The sequence below is a fragment of the Centruroides sculpturatus genome, unplaced genomic scaffold (assembly GCF_000671375.1).
Source record: "Centruroides sculpturatus isolate CEXI.00-Female unplaced genomic scaffold, Cexi_2.0 scaffold141, whole genome shotgun sequence".
Lineage (NCBI taxonomy): Eukaryota > Metazoa > Arthropoda > Arachnida > Scorpiones > Buthidae > Centruroides > Centruroides sculpturatus.
The window spans coordinates 607,516-615,812 of NW_019384430.1; the positions used below are offsets into that span (position 1 = coordinate 607,516).

General features: G+C 31.0%; 1 protein-coding gene across 1 annotated transcript in view; it reads right to left on the reverse strand.

Moving 5' to 3' along the window:
- The window catches only part of LOC111619717, a 35,121-nt gene extending 27,542 nt beyond the window's left edge, over nucleotides 1-7,579 (reverse strand). Inside the window, exon 1 of the mRNA XM_023361499.1 lies at nucleotides 7,213-7,579. The gene's annotated coding sequence lies outside the window, so the exon portion shown is untranslated. The remainder of the gene's footprint in view (nucleotides 1-7,212) is intronic.
- Between the last annotated feature and the right edge of the window lie 718 nt (nucleotides 7,580-8,297).

Here is an 8,297-nt window from a genome sequence, read left to right on the forward strand (position 1 = left end):
GTCTGGATATAACACAACGTGGAGATTTGAGATTTAAGCTAACTAAGCTTGAACCAGATATAAAATCGCTGTGTAAAAAGCATCAAGTCCACAAATCACATTAAAGTAAATTTTTAAAATCTATTATTTTTTTATTTATTAAAAGTTCGTTTCTTTGTTTTGACAACAGTTGTAAGAAATCGCTTTAAAATTATCATTCATATTACTAAAAAGAACAAAAATAAATTTTATAACTAAAATTATGTATGGTGGGACATGATGATTTTAGAAATGTTAAAGTGGGGCATGGCCTAAAAAAGTTTGGGAAACACTGGTCTAGTAGATCAATAAAGTTAGTATCTCAATACTTTAAATTTCTAATTCTTCCACTTAAAAAAAATCTTGGAACATGTGATGAAATGTTAAAGAATAAACTAATATCTATTGAAGATGAAAAAAATTTGAAGGCTATCTAAGATGGTCAAATTTTAAATTTATTCACTAATTTAAAATTTTAAATAAACAATTTATTTTACTTAACATAACCGTCAGTATCTTTAATACCAAATCTGTATATTCATTAATACTAAAGTAATTTTACTTTTTTAAAAGATTATTTTGTCTTGAAAATTTAAGCACAGTCTGACAACTTTTTATATTTTAGGAAATGTTTCCTGTAGATGATTAAAAAAACCCAAACAATCTGATCTAAAAATTTATCCTTAGTAACAAATGCTATTTCTGATAACGATTGAGAATTACATCATATTTACAGGGCTTGTAACACATATGTAAGTGAGAAAAGGGAGTGTTTGGACAGAAATGGTGAGTAAAATTTGATCAAAAAGTGAGAAACCTTTCTGTAAAACATACAGGAACTGGTATATGTAACAATAAATTAATAATTTTTTTAATTTCACAGTACATTCTTCTAGTTATCTGTATTATTTGTAAACAATCAATAATGTTTGTTTCTACAAGTAATGGGAATTTCTCCCAATTCCAATTCTTTTGAATTCTTTCTAAAGTTTATTGCAGTTTAGAAATATTAACAATTTACATTATGAGTACAGCACATTAATTATCTTTTGAAAGAAAAAAATTTTCCATTTGTGGATATGAATGCTTTTATTGCATAGTTCAAAATAAATTTGTAATCTTAGGTCAGATAAAGTTAATATTGCATCATCATCATCATCAAAGAAATTACAGCTAATTTTCTTTTACTCAAAGAACTCTCATCATGTCATCTTTGGTCACCATCTTTGTAAACTGCTTTGTTGGCAGATATGATAATGGGGGAAGGGAAAAGTTAAAAAGAAGATGTACTTCTTTTTTTATGCTTCTTGCAATCGGCATGCCTTGTAAATGCTTTAAATCCCTTGTATTTAACACTAAATGAGCTTTGACAAATGATTCAATGAGCTGAACAAATATCATCATGAGTTAACCAAGTTTTAAATTCATTCTCTTTAACCACAAATGTTAAATTTTTAACAGTCACAAAAATTAACCACAAATGTCTAGAACGTTAAAAATTGATTTTTCAAGACAAGTCGTCTTGAAAAATCAATTTTTAAAACTGAAAACAGAAGTAAAATTAGAACAAACAAGTATTTTTACTTAGAAGTAAAAATGATGAAAGTTTGATAACATTCTTGGCTCATATCCAAATTTGTTATGTAAAGTGACTCTGCTGGTTCTCCAAGACAACTTTGTGGAAAATCACTAGTTCCTCTAGCCCTTCTTTTACTCACATCACCATACTTTGTCTAGCCAATAGGTCAATAGGTGGTGTCATAATGAACTCTTGTGAGGTGAATACGTCATTAATGATTACCCAATCTATTTTGTCACAAACTTTGTAAACATGTCATAACTATCCAAAATACAGCATAATTTTGAGATCTGAATATAAGTAACATGTATTCAGATCTCAAAATTAGTGAGAAAAGTCAGTTTTTTTAAAAAAATATTAGTGAATAGTAAGTAATTTGAAAAATAGTGAGTCACTACAAGCCCTGTATTTAAGTAAAATATTACTAATACTACTATTGAAATAACATGTTTATATATGACATAGAAAATTTATCTCCCAAAAATAATTGTGGCCTCTACATTTCCCCAAGTGATGCAACATTGAATGAATCAATTTCTCCTGTTTGTAATTTTACTGTGATAATTTTTGAATATGAAATTATGAAATATACGCCAATTGGTATATTTTTTTATATGGAATAATTCTTTAAATTTTTGTGATTTAAATATTGAAAACAATCTCCAATTTACTTTTTTTTATTTAATAACACTTTGAATATTTAAAAATACTAACAGATGCTGAAATAATTCAATATATTAGGTTGAAAATTGCCACAAGTTTTAGTATAATTCAACTTACATTTAGATTCAAATTTGTTGGAAACAATAAATTTGCATTCTTAAACAGACATAAATATGAAGGTGTCCACAAATAACATGTCATTTAGTTATAAAGAATTTGATGTAAAACTACAGGAAATAACATTATTCTTTGAAATATATTCATGTGAGAAGCGTTGTTTCTGGCCACCTTTCATTCAACTCATATATTCCTCCCTTAGCACAATATTTTTGAAGCAGGAAGTTCTTGCACTGCAATCTTGATTTCAGATTTTGGAAGAACATCTGCATAAACACCATTAACTGAAAAAATTTTAATCTAATGGTGCAAGAACAGGACTATATGCAAAGTGTGACAAAAGTTCAATTGAATCCAGTTCTGTGTTATCTTTGTTGTTTGCACTATATGCAGTGGTGCATTATCTGTTGTAGCAAGATGTGCTTTTGACTAACTGAAGTAGGATATCATAGAACAGAAACAGTATGTTTTTATCAAATGGAAAACAGTTCAGCAGTTATGCCACAACCATCTTGGATAAATTCAGTGTGCAGGCCATTCAAAATTCCACTAAACATTGTTGTATGTCCCAAACCTGCTGCATTTGGTGATGGGTTTAGACAGCTGGTCTGAATCCAATCATTGTTTTTGCATGTCTGGATTGTGGAAGGAAATAATTTTCATCACAACAATCTGTTTGATGAAGCATCATCACAAATTTTTGAGCAACAGATAACACAGTTCAATCCATTTTTATGCTTGTACAGCAGTATGTCTACCTAAAAACTATAGGCCCATTTATCACATACAATGGGTGATTGGTTAACAAGCAGTTCAGACTGAACAAATTGGACAACAAACACTTTCGTGAAAGATTTTTTATGTTTGGACAACTAACACCACACAGAACAAACACAAGAAGAAGCAACATAAAATAATGAATACAAACTGGTTTTCCCTTGATTCCAGGCAACAATTTGAAATCTTTCTTAGCGCAGGAGACTTTGACATTGATGCTCAACCGATACCAATCAGATAGTATTCCTCTGAACTTTGAAACTTTCTCCTGTAATTTCAGCTTTTTGTTTACCTTCCTTAATGACAATTTTTTTATAGTCATTGCAAGACTTTTGGGCACTCATTACGTTTTGCATTGTTTTTATTTTTGAAAGGTGAGAGTTTAATAGCCAAGGTAGTGTGTGTGGGCAGATGTCTGATGTTGCTAGGCAGTATGGTTTGAACATGTCTACAGTAGGCACAATATTAACTAAGAAAGATATAATCAAGAAGACTCAAGCAGCTAAAGGAGTAACAAAATTCACATCTGAGACAAAGATGTGCCATCCATGAAAAAAATGGAGAGATTGCTTTTATTTTGGATAAAAGAAAGGAAAATGAAGAGAGATGATGTAACTAATATGACTATCATTCAAGAGAAAGCTAGAGAAATTTTTGAAGAACTGAAGAAACAAACTCCAAATTTGTCATGAAATAGAATTCAATCAAGGTTACCACTAGATGGTTTGCAAAGTTCAGAAGGAGATCTGGCATTAAACATGAGGTAATTCACGCTGAGTCTGCACAGTGAGAAACTGAGAAGTTCTGTCTCAAATTTTAAGAATTCATTATTTGAAAGAAGAATATTGTCCACAACAAATTTTCAATTGTCATGAAGCTGGTTTATTTTGGAAGTGCATGCCAAACTATACCCACATTGTGAAAGACAAGAAAAATATTCCTGGGCATAAACCCATGAAAGACATTACTTTTGGAAGCTAATGCTAGTGGTGATATGAAGCTTATCCTGCTTCTTGTTTATCATTCTGAGAACCCTAAAGCATTAAAAAAAAAAAAAAAATTCTATAATTACAGAAAGACTGTCAGTGATGTGGAGATCAAATAAAAGGGCATACTCATACATGGGTCACACATACTCTTTTCAAAGAATGGCTGAAGTTTGTGCTCCAAGCATCAAGGATTACCTTCAGACCAATGAATTATCATTGAAAGCACTGTTGCTATTGGACAATATACCAGGACACCCAAAGACCTTAAAAATAATTTGCTGGAAGACTTTCCCTGGCTGACAGTTCAGTTTCTGCCTCCGAATACAACTTCATTAATTCAGCCAATGGATTGAGAGGTTAATGCAAGTTTTAAGAAATTGTACATTCACACACTGTTTCATTGGTGCCAGTTCTCCTCAACAATGACATTAAAAATGTTTTGGAAAGAAAAATTTGATATTCTTGAAGCTATACGATCCATTCAAAAGGCATGGTCAGAAGTTACTCAACGACAGTTGAATTCTTCTTGGCGAAAGCTCTGTCTCTCCTGCATTCAGGGAGAAGGAGATGATGTCCCTGAAATTATGGATGAAACTGTGACAACTGGAATTGGAAGGGAATGAATATGACACTGAAAAACTCATAATGTAACCTGAAACTGATCTGATGACAGAAGAACACCAAGAAACTCAGCAAAATGTGTTTTCCTCTGAATGAGGAAGAGAACCAGTGCCGACATCTGTTATTAAAGATCTTTTGAAATGGGAGGATGTCAGAACAACAAACTTAGAATGGCATCCAAACCAGGTCGAGGTTAATAGGCTTGGGGATCTGTGAAATTACAATGCTATTAATTATTTCCAAAAAATCCCAAAGAAAAAGCAATCAACACTGGACAGATTCTTTAAAGTGCCAAAAACCGAAAAAAAAAAAAAAAACATGACTGATAAAAATGCAACACGGTGTATATCGGTATTTTTATTATTATATATAAATAAACATAGTAAGAAAGTATATATATATTTTTTAAATTTTTGTGGTCTCCAGAATGAATTAATCAAATTCCATAAAAATCTATGGTAAATTGATAATCGGTTAAGGAACAATTCAGCTAGCTTGTTTAGTTTAGTTATGGCAATGCAACACTTGGACGATCTGCCTAGGGGGGATGCCTTTTGGGAGACCTTTTTAAGGGAAACTTGTCCCTATTTAGGCATTACAGACATGGAGAAAACCCGGAAAACTCCATGTGGCCAATCCACGACCGAACTCCCAGTGTTCAGGGTACAAAGACTGCTCGGCCACTGGTGGGCCTCCAGAATTCGGGTAGCAAACACTATCTTGGAATGGATTACGTTTGTTAACTGATCACCCACTTTACTTTCCTCTGTATTTACTTGTTAAAAATATGGCATCAAGTACATCACAGATGACACTAAGTTCAACTGCATGCTTAATTTACATTATTTTTAAAACATTATCACATATTGCAAAAGAAAAAAAAAATGTTTTTTAAGTAATTTAATTTAAACAGTAATTTAAAGTAACTGAAGGAATTATTATATAAATTTTGAAAACTTTTTATAACATTTTAAAACACAATTTTACCTTTTTTGTTATAATTATTAATAATCAATGTAAATTATCAATTTAAAATATCAAATTTAGTATTTTTAAAAAAATAATATAATCATATATTTTACTTAAACAATTTTAAGTTTCATTTATGAAAGTTGTTATTGTTGATGATGCATATTTATGTCAATTAATTTTGCTTTAATATCTTCCAGCTCTGTCCAGATCTTGAAAGAGCTGGAAGCTCTACGCCATTCAATATCCCGCAAATGTTTACGATCGGATTTGCTTCAACTTGCTGTACAGCCATAGTCGAGAATGCAATGTCGCAGGCACAAAGCGAGGCTAGTTTTCTAGGCGAGTTTCCACCGAAATTTTTTTAAATCATACTTTCAGCATGTCATAACTTACAATATAATCACCTTTTGATTTGATGTACTTCACTTATTTAGTGACCTAGTTGGAGCTCACAAAGTTAAAAGTACACAAGTTAGCTTACATTTCATTCTCCAAATTTAATAATTTTCAACTTTCAATTAAAAAAAAAAAAAACCATACTAAATATACATTCGTTTTTTGAAACCGTGTTTTCGTATTTATTTACTATTGAACACAAGACTGTGTTATTATTAAAACACTTGGCGTTTATCCACTTTATTCAGTTGATACTAAATATACATATTTAAAATTGTCTACAAATGAATATTCATTTAGATCATTAGATATCTCTTTAAACAACACTAATTTTTAAAAAGTTATACGGCAGTAGTCAGACAAGAATAAACAGCAGGTCATTTGTGATACAACCAGTTAATAAACTCCAACTTCACTTTAAGCAAGATTCATTCACTACTCAAGTCAAGCACATTCAAAGTCATAATATATACACTTTAAAATAAAATCACATTAACATTTAAATTTTCTTAAAAAGTTATTTCGCCCATTTGACCATGGTTAACACAATCACCATCCAACAAATAAAGAACAAACACGCAGAAAGACACAACAAAAGTATCGTCAACTAGTCGAACAGAGTATTCAATTTTCTTAACCGAATATTTAAATTTTACAATTATTTATAATATTCATGCACATTCAAGAAATTAAACTAAAAATCTAAGGAAATCACAATGCTAAATGGCATTTTTCAAGCAGCTATCACTAACCTCAGATGGTTTCAAAATAAACTTAGATAAGAAAAAAACAGATAACTTAGTAAGAACAGCAGTTAAATGTAAGTGAAACCAAAGTATTAAATAATGGAAAAAGGAAACGTTTTCCACAAATTTTTTATAAAATAGCACTCGAATGAGTTACATAAGTTATTAGGTCAACAATAGTAATTATAACACGACTGGTAACGGATAAACACGTCTATTTCTAAATAAAGTAACACGAAGAAAAGAGGGAGAACACCGTAATGCCGAATTTAAATAACAAAAAAAAAGAGTAAATTAGAGGATAATTATACTTAGGAAAGACGAATTAACTTACGCAGTGTAGATGTATGTCGCGTTACTTATCCCTTCCAAATGACAAATAATCGATTATCATCCAGATGAGGCATTGGAAACAGAAACTACAACTTGCTTTGTTAGGAGAAAAATTTACTTCGGTCATTTCTCAACAACATGGACGATCGAAGGCGATTGGTCGCCGGACATCACGTGACCAGGTTTAGGTTCCGTCGTATTTATAATTATTACGGAACACGATCGTAAACTGTTTTAAAATATTATTTTTACCGATTGTTGATTTGTAGAACGGTCCGAATCTTTCGATTGTCTTCGATCCTTTCTGGCTTTTTTTTTCTTTCGTACCAGGGTTAACGTGCAAGGACCATTTTTAAATAAATCGTGTCGTCATACCGATATCGAAAAGCCGATTGGTTAGCGAATACGTCATTGTTGACATTTTTTATAAGCGATTGCGGTGCTGACGAATTTAAACTTTTGGTTTTAGGTTTTATTTTAATATTTTAAGTAGATTAATAATATCGATGAAGCTTTTAAATAACAAATGTAAAAAATTTCGTCGTACATTTGGAGAAATCTTATTGGTTAATCTATCCACGTGCTCGACCATTGTCAGTAGATATAACGTGTGATACGACATCGAAAACGGAACAGAATCTCCATATAAACCCCGAAAGAAAGAATCGAAAACGGAAACAGTTATTTTAGTTTTAGTGTTGTGTAGATATGTAAAATTCGAACACATTATAAAACAATTCGAACTAAGAAAATAAAACATTTTGGTTATAATCTATATCTATATCTATAACTATATCTATATACAGTACAACCTCCATTATCCGGATTTTCGATTATCCGGATTGTTCAAAATAAACAAAAATTTTACAAATTTGCTGATTTGCACTTGGCGAATTACGACACTGTTTATGTACGTGATGGAATGCATAACTTTTTTTGTTTCAACAACGTCTCACCCAGCACAGTGGTCGTAAACTCTTAAATATATTTTACGTAGTAATAAAAATATAACTTGACATACGTATTTATAAATAATTTATATTCAAATTACATCATTTCTATGACCAAGGGCGGCGTAAGGCATGG